This window comes from Notamacropus eugenii, chromosome 2, assembly GCF_028372415.1.
Source record: "Notamacropus eugenii isolate mMacEug1 chromosome 2, mMacEug1.pri_v2, whole genome shotgun sequence".
Classification (NCBI taxonomy): Eukaryota; Metazoa; Chordata; class Mammalia; order Diprotodontia; family Macropodidae; genus Notamacropus; species Notamacropus eugenii.
Genome location: NC_092873.1, coordinates 43,323,276 through 43,332,571, shown reverse-complemented (window position 1 = coordinate 43,332,571; position 9,296 = coordinate 43,323,276).

Here is a 9,296-nt window from a genome sequence, read left to right as displayed (position 1 = left end):
TCTGCCTCGTTTCTACTGGACTCAACCCAGAGGTTAAAAGAGAAGAGGAAAGGTTAGCTAGCCCCTGAGGGCACAAGGTGTATTAGGATATGGGGGGGAAGGGTTACTGAATAGAAAGGGCATGCCTCTAATCCTGATCGGGTTTTTTGGGTTTTTTTTTTCAATTCAGCAAATACAGATTTCACAAGGAGTTCTTTCCTAAACGTACACCCAGGTCTTCTCAAAGACCAGGAACTAACCTCCCCAAAAGGCCAGGTTCTGACTCCAGACTTTGTGAATGGTAAAGAGACAAGGAGCCTTAGAGATCCCTTGGCCTAACCTCCTCCTCATTTTCTAGAAGAGAAAACAGAAGGAAATACTGTAACTTACCCAGACAGGACATCACTCTGCTGTGAACTCCTTGAGGGGAGGGGAAGACTTTGGGGATAGTATTCAGGAAATAAAAATAAAATAACAGGTAGCATTTATATGGTATTTTGAAATGTACAAAGCACATTTACAGGTTTTTTCTCATTTCATCCTCCCAACAACCTGTAAGGCAAATGCTTTAACAGATCAAGTCGACAACCATTTATGAAAAGTGCCTACTATGTGCCAGACACTGTGGTAAGCTCAGGAGATACAGAGAAAGACAAAAGTACACAACTGGAGACAGGGTCATGTTCTCATGGGTGATTTACAGGGACTACCAATTTTTAACTGGAGTTAGACAATAGACCAAGAAATTATGGTAAACTTAAGGCATGTAAAAGACCATAGATGTAGATGTGGTAATAAGTGGCACTGCCAGGATTTGAACTGAGATTTCATATTCTTCCCATGAGGTCAGCATGTTTTTTCAATTCCTTACCAAGCTGTAAAGGGTGAAGCCTTTGACTACATGTTCCTGTGGAAGGATGGGCTGGTCAAGGACCCCACAGTGAGATGAATGATAATAACATTTCTTAGATGTTGATGATGAAACAGTTTTACACAGTGGCTATGATGGGGTAGGAGCCCAAGCTGAGACCCTTGGCCCTTGGCCCAGGGGAGTTTTGGTCCCATTTATCTGAAGTGCCCAGAAAGCCTTGCCTTGAGGGCTCCTTGGATTCCCCTTATTTGATCTAGCATTCTCTTGAGGTTGATAATATTTAATATAAAATTTTGGAATAATCTCTTTGTTCTCTCTGAAGCAAACTCAGAGAGTGCCTCTTCCTATGTCGGCGGGGGCCAGCCAAGGCTGACTCTGCATTCCTTGGGAGACCTTTAACCTGGGACGCTGTCTTGAGTGATGGGACTTTCCCTTATATCTTGTTATCTATAGGCACATACTATGTTATGGCATATTAATGGTAAGAAAACACAGATATCTTAGGTCGTAATTTCTATTGAACTTTGTTCACCCTTTCCTATGTCAGTTATCTGTTTAGGGCAGGAAGCCTGCCACTCACTAGTGGTGGGATTTCCTTCCTTGTCACTGAGACATATGTTTACTCAGCCTGGAATTGCAAGGCCTGACCGACATTACTTTGTTAATTGTCTTGTCTTACTAAATTTATGATTTGTTCAACTAGGAGAGTTCCTTTCTCATGGCAAAATGTATATAAGCCAGAAGATTTCTGCACTGGGTAGCCAGAACATTTCTGGCTCCATAATGCATTATGTTACCGTTTTCTTTAATAGGGAATTGATTAATTAATTAATTAATTAAATCATAAAATGTATGCATTTAGCCTGTTGCCTTTTCTTTAACGAAGTTTTCAGGTCAACAAGGTCCATATCAAGATCCTATTGTCCAGGCTACTGGACATTCCCATCAAGATCCTCCCTTGATTTGATCTACATTCAAGGTTGACATCCCCTATCAAGACCATCCCTGGAACCCCAGATTACTTGGTGACACTTGGATTCTTCCCTCAGTCTTTTCTGTATTTAAGTTCCATCTTGCCTCCATGAAGGTGCTCAGATTCAATCTAGCTCAGACTCAATCTATCTTAGATTCTATCTGGCCTATTCTTAAGAGTCAATCCAATGTGGCCAATCTTTAATAAACTTTGTTTTTCTTCGGCTTTAAGAAGGCTTGTGTCAAATTCATTCAAGCAGGATCCGGTGTATTGGTATTTTGGGGTCCCCAGCACCCTGAACCTCAACAAATACATTACTGGACATTGGAATCAGCAAGATTTGGATTTGAATTCTGACCCTTACTGGATGTGTTACCCCCGGCAAATTGCTTTGCCTTCCTGAGCATCAGTTTCATCATGTGTAAAATGGTGAACATGACAGCATCTACCTCACAGATTATGAGGTTCAAATGAGATGATGTAAAAGAAGCTCTTTGCAAACTCTAGAGCACTTTATCAATGTTGTTACTGTTATTGATTGAGCTAAGGAGTACTATTGGCCTGAGTAGTTCATGATCCATTGATCCCTCACTGAGGATGTGATTGAGTCATGGAGTTCAAAGATGGTTGGACTGGGTCAGGCCAATGTAGTGGTAATTCTGGGATGTAATTCAGGGATGAGATCAGAAAATATAACCATAACTAATAGTTCTGGCCAACTCAATTGTTTAGGGGTATTATCTAAGCATCTACATGACTGAGGGAGGCTAGAGACACGGTCTCTGTACTTTCTGCGCTAAAGTGTGTCTTCCTGGGCATCCGTAATGTAAGCTGCAAGAACCCTTAGAGGTAATTTTGTGTGACTCCTTTATTTTTGTTAAAAGAACAAGCTGAGCTTAATAATTATTTTCATTCATTGATTCAAGGAAATAGGAATTGGGGCAAAGAAGAAGACTTTGGCCCAGTACCTGAATCTACTGCTGAGGGAGAGTTACTTGGAGGTACCAGCAAAGATCTGAATAGGATGAACTTTAGAGGACAGAGGAAACGAGTAATGGAGCAGAGAAAGGATCTGAAAGTGATATTGGGAATGCCAAAAACAGACCATTTACTCCTCTTGCCCATGTGTCAAGGGTAGTGGTGAGAGAAGAAAAAGGTTTGGAGGACAGTACCAGTGTCTTCTGGAGAATGCTAGATTCCATTCAACACCAGTAATGGAAGGAATGTAACACTGAGAGATCTTGGCTGAAGAAGTTTTTGTTAACAGTGGTTCCAGCTGTAAAATCAGTGAGCCTATGAACCTTGGGGGGAAGGATGGGTAGGTTGGCACCAAAGTGGAACTGGCACTCAACCAGGTCAGGACTCAGGGGCAAAGCCCTAGTGATCCCATGCTATTTTCAACTTTGGCAGGCAGATATACAAGAGAAATCCAGAGTTAAGCAAAGAGAGATCTGTAGTGGACTTGGGTCCCTCTGTGGGGAGAGTCTGCTCATTCACATGGCCCTGCCCAGGGAACCCCTGTCAGTCACCTGAGATAACTAAACTGGGTGACAGCAATAAGCTAAGTAAATTTGAAGGTATTTGTGTGTTAAGGAAAAATTGATAGTGATTACCAAATGTTCCATGGCATGTTGAAAACCCATTGAGTCTAAGGGATTTATTTGGGGAAAACAAGGAAATTACAGATATTTTAAAAATTCAACAAATATGAATGAATAGAACAGAGTTCCACTGTATCATTATTTATAGTATCCAGATTAAGTGGATGAAATGGTAAAGATAGGCTTCTGCAAACAACAGTCTTCCAATGAACTATCATTTGCTGGTCAGTGAGCCAGCCCCTGGATCATCCATCCATCCAGTACCTGGCTGTGGAAAGAAACAGAGGAAGCTGTAGATGCTGTTTAGACAGGGCTTGTAGCTCAGAAGGTGTTGTAAGGAAGAAGCTTTTCAATTGCTCCTGATGAATGTGACAGCCTTACAGGCAGCTGAGGCCCCAGGCAGTCCTTAGGTGAGAGTTAGAAAGGTGCCTCCTTGTGGTACTGATTAGAATAGGTTCTTCAGTCTATTTGTGACTGGGAGCTGTCATTTGAGAGATGAAGAAACTGCAGCCTTGGATTCTGATCTGTGACTTGGGGTGAGTCACCAACTTGTGCCTGAGACATTTCTGAGGCTGGCAAAGGTGTCCCTAGCAAAGGCTGGTTTGAAGCAAAGGCAGAGGATCTACAACATAAGGGTTCAACAGAAGCAGTAATTGAACAAATGGAAGAGTAAATTTACTGGAACAAACATAATATTAAAGATATGTCAAGGAAATTTACTGACTCTTGGTTTGGCTAAGGGTACCTGAACATTCTGTAAAGCAAGTATCATATATCATAACAGTTCCTTGTATAAATTGTGGAACAGCAAGATGCTATATATCAAATTCAGTATAATGTAGCAGAGCTATGCCTTTATGTCTTGTTCTGAAAGCAAAATTAGTATATAAAAACATGAATTTTTTAAAAATCAAGGTCAAGATGGCAGAGTAGAAGCAGAGACTTGCTAGAGCTCTCCCCTCAAAGCCCAGCCAAAGACTTGTAAAAATGACTCTAAAAAAATTCTGAAGCTACAGAAGCCACAGAATGATGGAATTAAGCAAATCTCCAGCCCAAGACAGCCTGGAAGGTCAACAGGAAGCATCGATCAAGTCATACTAGGAGCAAAGCACAGGTCAGCATGTGCAGCCATAACAGACAGGCCTAAGGTGGAGGGGAGAACTGAAACTTAGGCACCTGTGGGGGTTTCCAGACTTCACAATCCCAAAGCATCAAGGACAAATTGAAAGGTTAGTAGAAAAAAACCTGTTGGACCTGGGTGAGAAAGGAGAGTGGCCAGGACCCAGGCTCAGGGTGGTGGAGAGGGTAGAGGAGCACATGACAGATGCAGCCACAGCAGGGGCAGCAGTAGAAGCTGTTTCTGGAGCTCTAGACTCACAGATTGTGGAGGGATTGAACAGCTGACAGTATACCCCCCTACCCTCACTGGAAGTAGAAAACTACTTTGATAAACAACTCAGAAGTTAACCAAATGGCTGGGGAAATGAGCAAAAACCAGAAAAAGAATCAGACTACAGAATCTTACTTGAGTGACAAGAAAGACCTAAATATACAAACAGAAAAGACAACAAAATCAAAGCTCCTACATCCAAAGCCTCCAAGAAAAATATGAATTGGTCTCAGGCCATGGAAGGACTCAAAAAGGATTTTGAAAATCAAGTAAAAGAAGTAGAGGAAAAATTGGGAAAAGAAATGAGAGTGATGCAAGAAAATCATGAAAACTGAATCAACTGCTTGGTAAAGGGGACCCAAAAATGCTGAAGAAAATAATACCTTAAAAAACAGACTAACCCAAATGGCAAAAGAGATCCAAAAGGCAATGAGGAGAAGAATACCTTAAAAAGCAGAGCTGGCCAGATGGAAAAGGAGGTCCAAAAGCTCACTGAAGAAAATGATTCCTTAAAGATTAGAATGGAACAGATGGAAGCTAATGACTTTACGAAAAATCAAGAAATTATAAAACAAAACCAAAGGAATGAAAAAATAGCATACAATGTGTAATATCTCATTTGAAAAACTGACCTAGAAAATAGATCCAGAAGAGACAATTTAAAAATTATTCGACTACCTGAAAGCCATGATCAAAAAAAGAGCCTAGACATCATCTTTCATGAAATCATCATGGAAAACTGCCCTGATATTCTAGAGCCAGAGGGTAAAATATATATTGAAAGAATCCACCAATTGCCTCCTGAAAGAGATCCCCAAAGGAAAACTCCTAGGAATATTGTAGCCAAATCCCAGAGCTCCCAAGTCAAGGAGAAAATATTGTAAGCAGCCAAAAAGAAACAATTGAAGTATTGTGGAAACACAATCAGGATAACACAAGGTCTAGCAACTTCTACATTAAGGGATCAGAGGGCTTGGAATATGATATTCCAGAAGTCAAAGGAGCTAGGATTAAAACCAAGAATCATCTACCCAGCAAAACTGAGTATAATACTTCAGGGGAAAAAATGGTCATTCAAGGAAATAGAGGACTTTCAAGCATTCTTGATGAAAAGACTAGAGCTGAATAGAAAATTTGACTTCCAAACACAAGATTCAAGAGAAGCATGAAAAGGTAAACAGGAAAGAGAAATCATAAGGGACTTAATAAAGTTGATCTGTTTACATTTCTACATGGAAAGACAATATTTATAACTCTTGAGACTTTTCTCAGTATTAGGGTAGTTGGAGGGATTTTATACACATACACACACACACACACACACACACACACAGAGGGCACAGGGTGAATTGAATAGGAAGGGATCATATCTCAAAAAAAAATTAAGGGGTGAGAAAGGAATATATTGGGAGGAGGAGAAAGGGAGAAATAGAATAGAGTAAATTATTGCTCACATAAAAGAGGCAAGAAAAAGCTTTTTCAATGGAGGGGAGGAGCGGGGAGAGGAGAGGGAAAGAGTGAACCTTGCTCTCATCAGATTTGGCTTAAGGAGGGAACAACATGCACACTCAATTTGGTATGAAAATCTATCTTAAACTACAGGAAATTAGGGGGAAGGAGATAAATGGGTAGATGATAGAAGGGAGGGCAAATGGAGGAGTGGATAATTAGAAGTAAACACTTTTGAGGAGGGCCAGGGCCAAAAGGGAGAATAAAGGGGGGGGCAGAGTAGGATGGAGGGAAATATAGTCTTTCACATCATGACTATTATCGAAGTGTTCTGCATGACTACCCATGTATAACCTATATCAAATTCCTTGCCTTCTCAGTGGGGATGGGTGGGGAGGGAGTGAAGTTGGAACTCAAAGTTTTAAAAACAAATGTTAAAAATTATTTTTACATGCAGCTGGGAAATAATAATAATGGGATATAGAAATTTATCTTACTCTTCAGGAAAATAGAGGGGAAGAGGATGAGAGAAGAGAGAGGTGTGATAGAAGGGAGGGCAGATTGGGGAAAGGGGTAATCAGGATGCATGATGTCTTGGGGTGGGTGGAGGGGAGAGATGGGGAGAAGATTTGGAACTCAAAAATCTTGTGGAAGTGAACATTGAAAACGAAATAAATTTTTTTTAAAAAAATCAAGACTTTAGGAGGTAGTTATAATGTCACTTTATTAGACAATGAAGTAGAACAGTAGAATAACTTTAAAACATGAAATTTGCTTTATTTGTTTTAAAAATTAACTTACAAAAGTATACTTTACATAGAATTTCCCAGGAGCATTCGACTGTGTAGGAACTGCTCTTTTCCAAGATGAATGTCCTGATGAAACAGCTCCAGGAGTCTGTCACAGTCTTGACAGCTGGCATTCTCTGTGTCCCCTTGGAACATTCTAAAATGATTGTAGCTCTCCTTTACAAGGTTCTTTGGTATTTGGGGCTTGTACTATATGACGTAGACCCCTTAGAGGACCTCCCCAAGAAGATGGAATTCCTTTTCCTCTCTGACTCTGCTGACTAGACTCTGTGACAGTAATGACCACCCTCAGTGCACCTTCCTCTCCCTGATTTATGCCTCAGAATCAGGAGGGTGTTGAACAAAATTATCTCTCATTTCATATTGAACTGGGCCCCACATGAAATAGCTCAAGGAGAGTGGGCCATTTGGGAAACTGCCCACTGCTTTTGATGAATTCAAGTTCTTGAAACAAAACCCCATTTTTAAAAATTCTGTTATTCTTCTGATGGTGCCATTTGGTTTATCAATATGGTCATTGAAGAATTAAAGTTGAAGGTCACCCAAAGAGGGATAGAGAGAGGATAAGTAGGCTGCATCATTATTATGCATCAAGATATTCAGAGAAGAAACTGAATAAAAGATATCGTAAAGGCAATGTTTTCTGGAAAAGGGGTTGGGCTCCTTATGTGTCAAAAGTGAGGGACCTGATAGACAGCCAAGTGTTCCACCAGTATCCAGAAATCTAGAGGGAAGCACTCAGCACATTGGATGGACTCACTCTGTCTTTCAGAAGACAGGTTATGGATAGGTTTTCCAAACTAATGAAATTGTTATTGTATAAAAAGGCACTTATTAGTATTAAAATTTAAAGGACTCTGTATATTACTAGACTGTTTTAGTCATGAGAAACTTGGGCTTCAATCTATAAGACTAGCCCAATCTGGAACTACAAGGAGAATCAAATAGATAGTCAGTATATGTAATGGCAATTTAAGGTTAATTGGGGGGAGGCGGGGAGGAGAGAAGAGTTAAAGGTCTTCCCTGCCCATTAATAGGTCTCAGTACTGTTTGTTAATTTCTACTGAGACACTGGGTCGGAGGGTTCTGCCCTCTAGCTCTGAAGTGTGTAAATACTCTGAGGTGATGTTTTACTTTGGGGCTTAGTTTTTGGAAGCGGGTTTGTGTCCCAGATGAGACTCTGGGAAGTCACTAAGGAGCCTCCCTGCCCCAGCTTTGAAAACCCAGATGTTGGTACTTCTCTCTCTGGTAACTATGTATGTATGATCAGACAGTTGTATCTGTCTGTTGATCTGTGATGTATGTATTGCTTATGGTCAGACAGCTGGAAGCCCTGTCTGTGGATCTTGATTTCTTTGTTTGCGTTTTCTTGGAAGTTCAGGGTGCTGACATTTTCCCCAGAACTAAATGAATGATATATGTACTTGATTGTTGATCCCTCAAAAGTTGTTTTCCTTTTAGAAAAGCAGATCAAAGAACCTTACAGCAGGCCTTCCCATGTATGTCAGGATCCTTGCTGTCACAGCATAATAACATAATTTTGGCCTAGAGATTATTATTACCAATCAATCAATCAATAAACATGTATTAAGCACCTATTACATGCCAGGCAGTGTGCTAAATGCTAATTTGGTCCTATCAAATATTAGCATTTTTTTTTGGAATCTTGAATTTTTTAAGGGTATTGTATACTACAATATATATAGTGATATATATATAGTACACGTGTACAAATGTATGTATATAAAATAAAATATTATATCAATTTTATTGAGGTCCATAATTTGAATAATTTTTAACCTGCTGCCCTTTGTGAGTAAAAAGAAAGATGACCAAGATATTGAGGAGACTTGAAAACATGCTATGAGGAAGACAAGGAACTGCTGATGTTATTTAGGCCTAAGGAAAGATGACTTGGGGGAAACATAATTTCCTTCAAATATCTGAAGGGCTGCCATGTTTCCTTCCATCTAGTTTTATTTTGTGATGTTCTGCATCAAGGTGTCAAACTCAGACAGAAACTGGACCTCTAAAGCACACACAAGGATCTTTGTCAACCACATATTGACTTGGAAAACCACATATTGTTACTCATATTCTATTGTATTTCCATCTTGTAGACTATTTCCCAAATTGCATCTTCCCCAATTATATGGTTCAGGTTACTGTGGGGAAAGCAAGGAATAGATCACATATTTGACATCTCTGCTCTGGAGCACAGAGC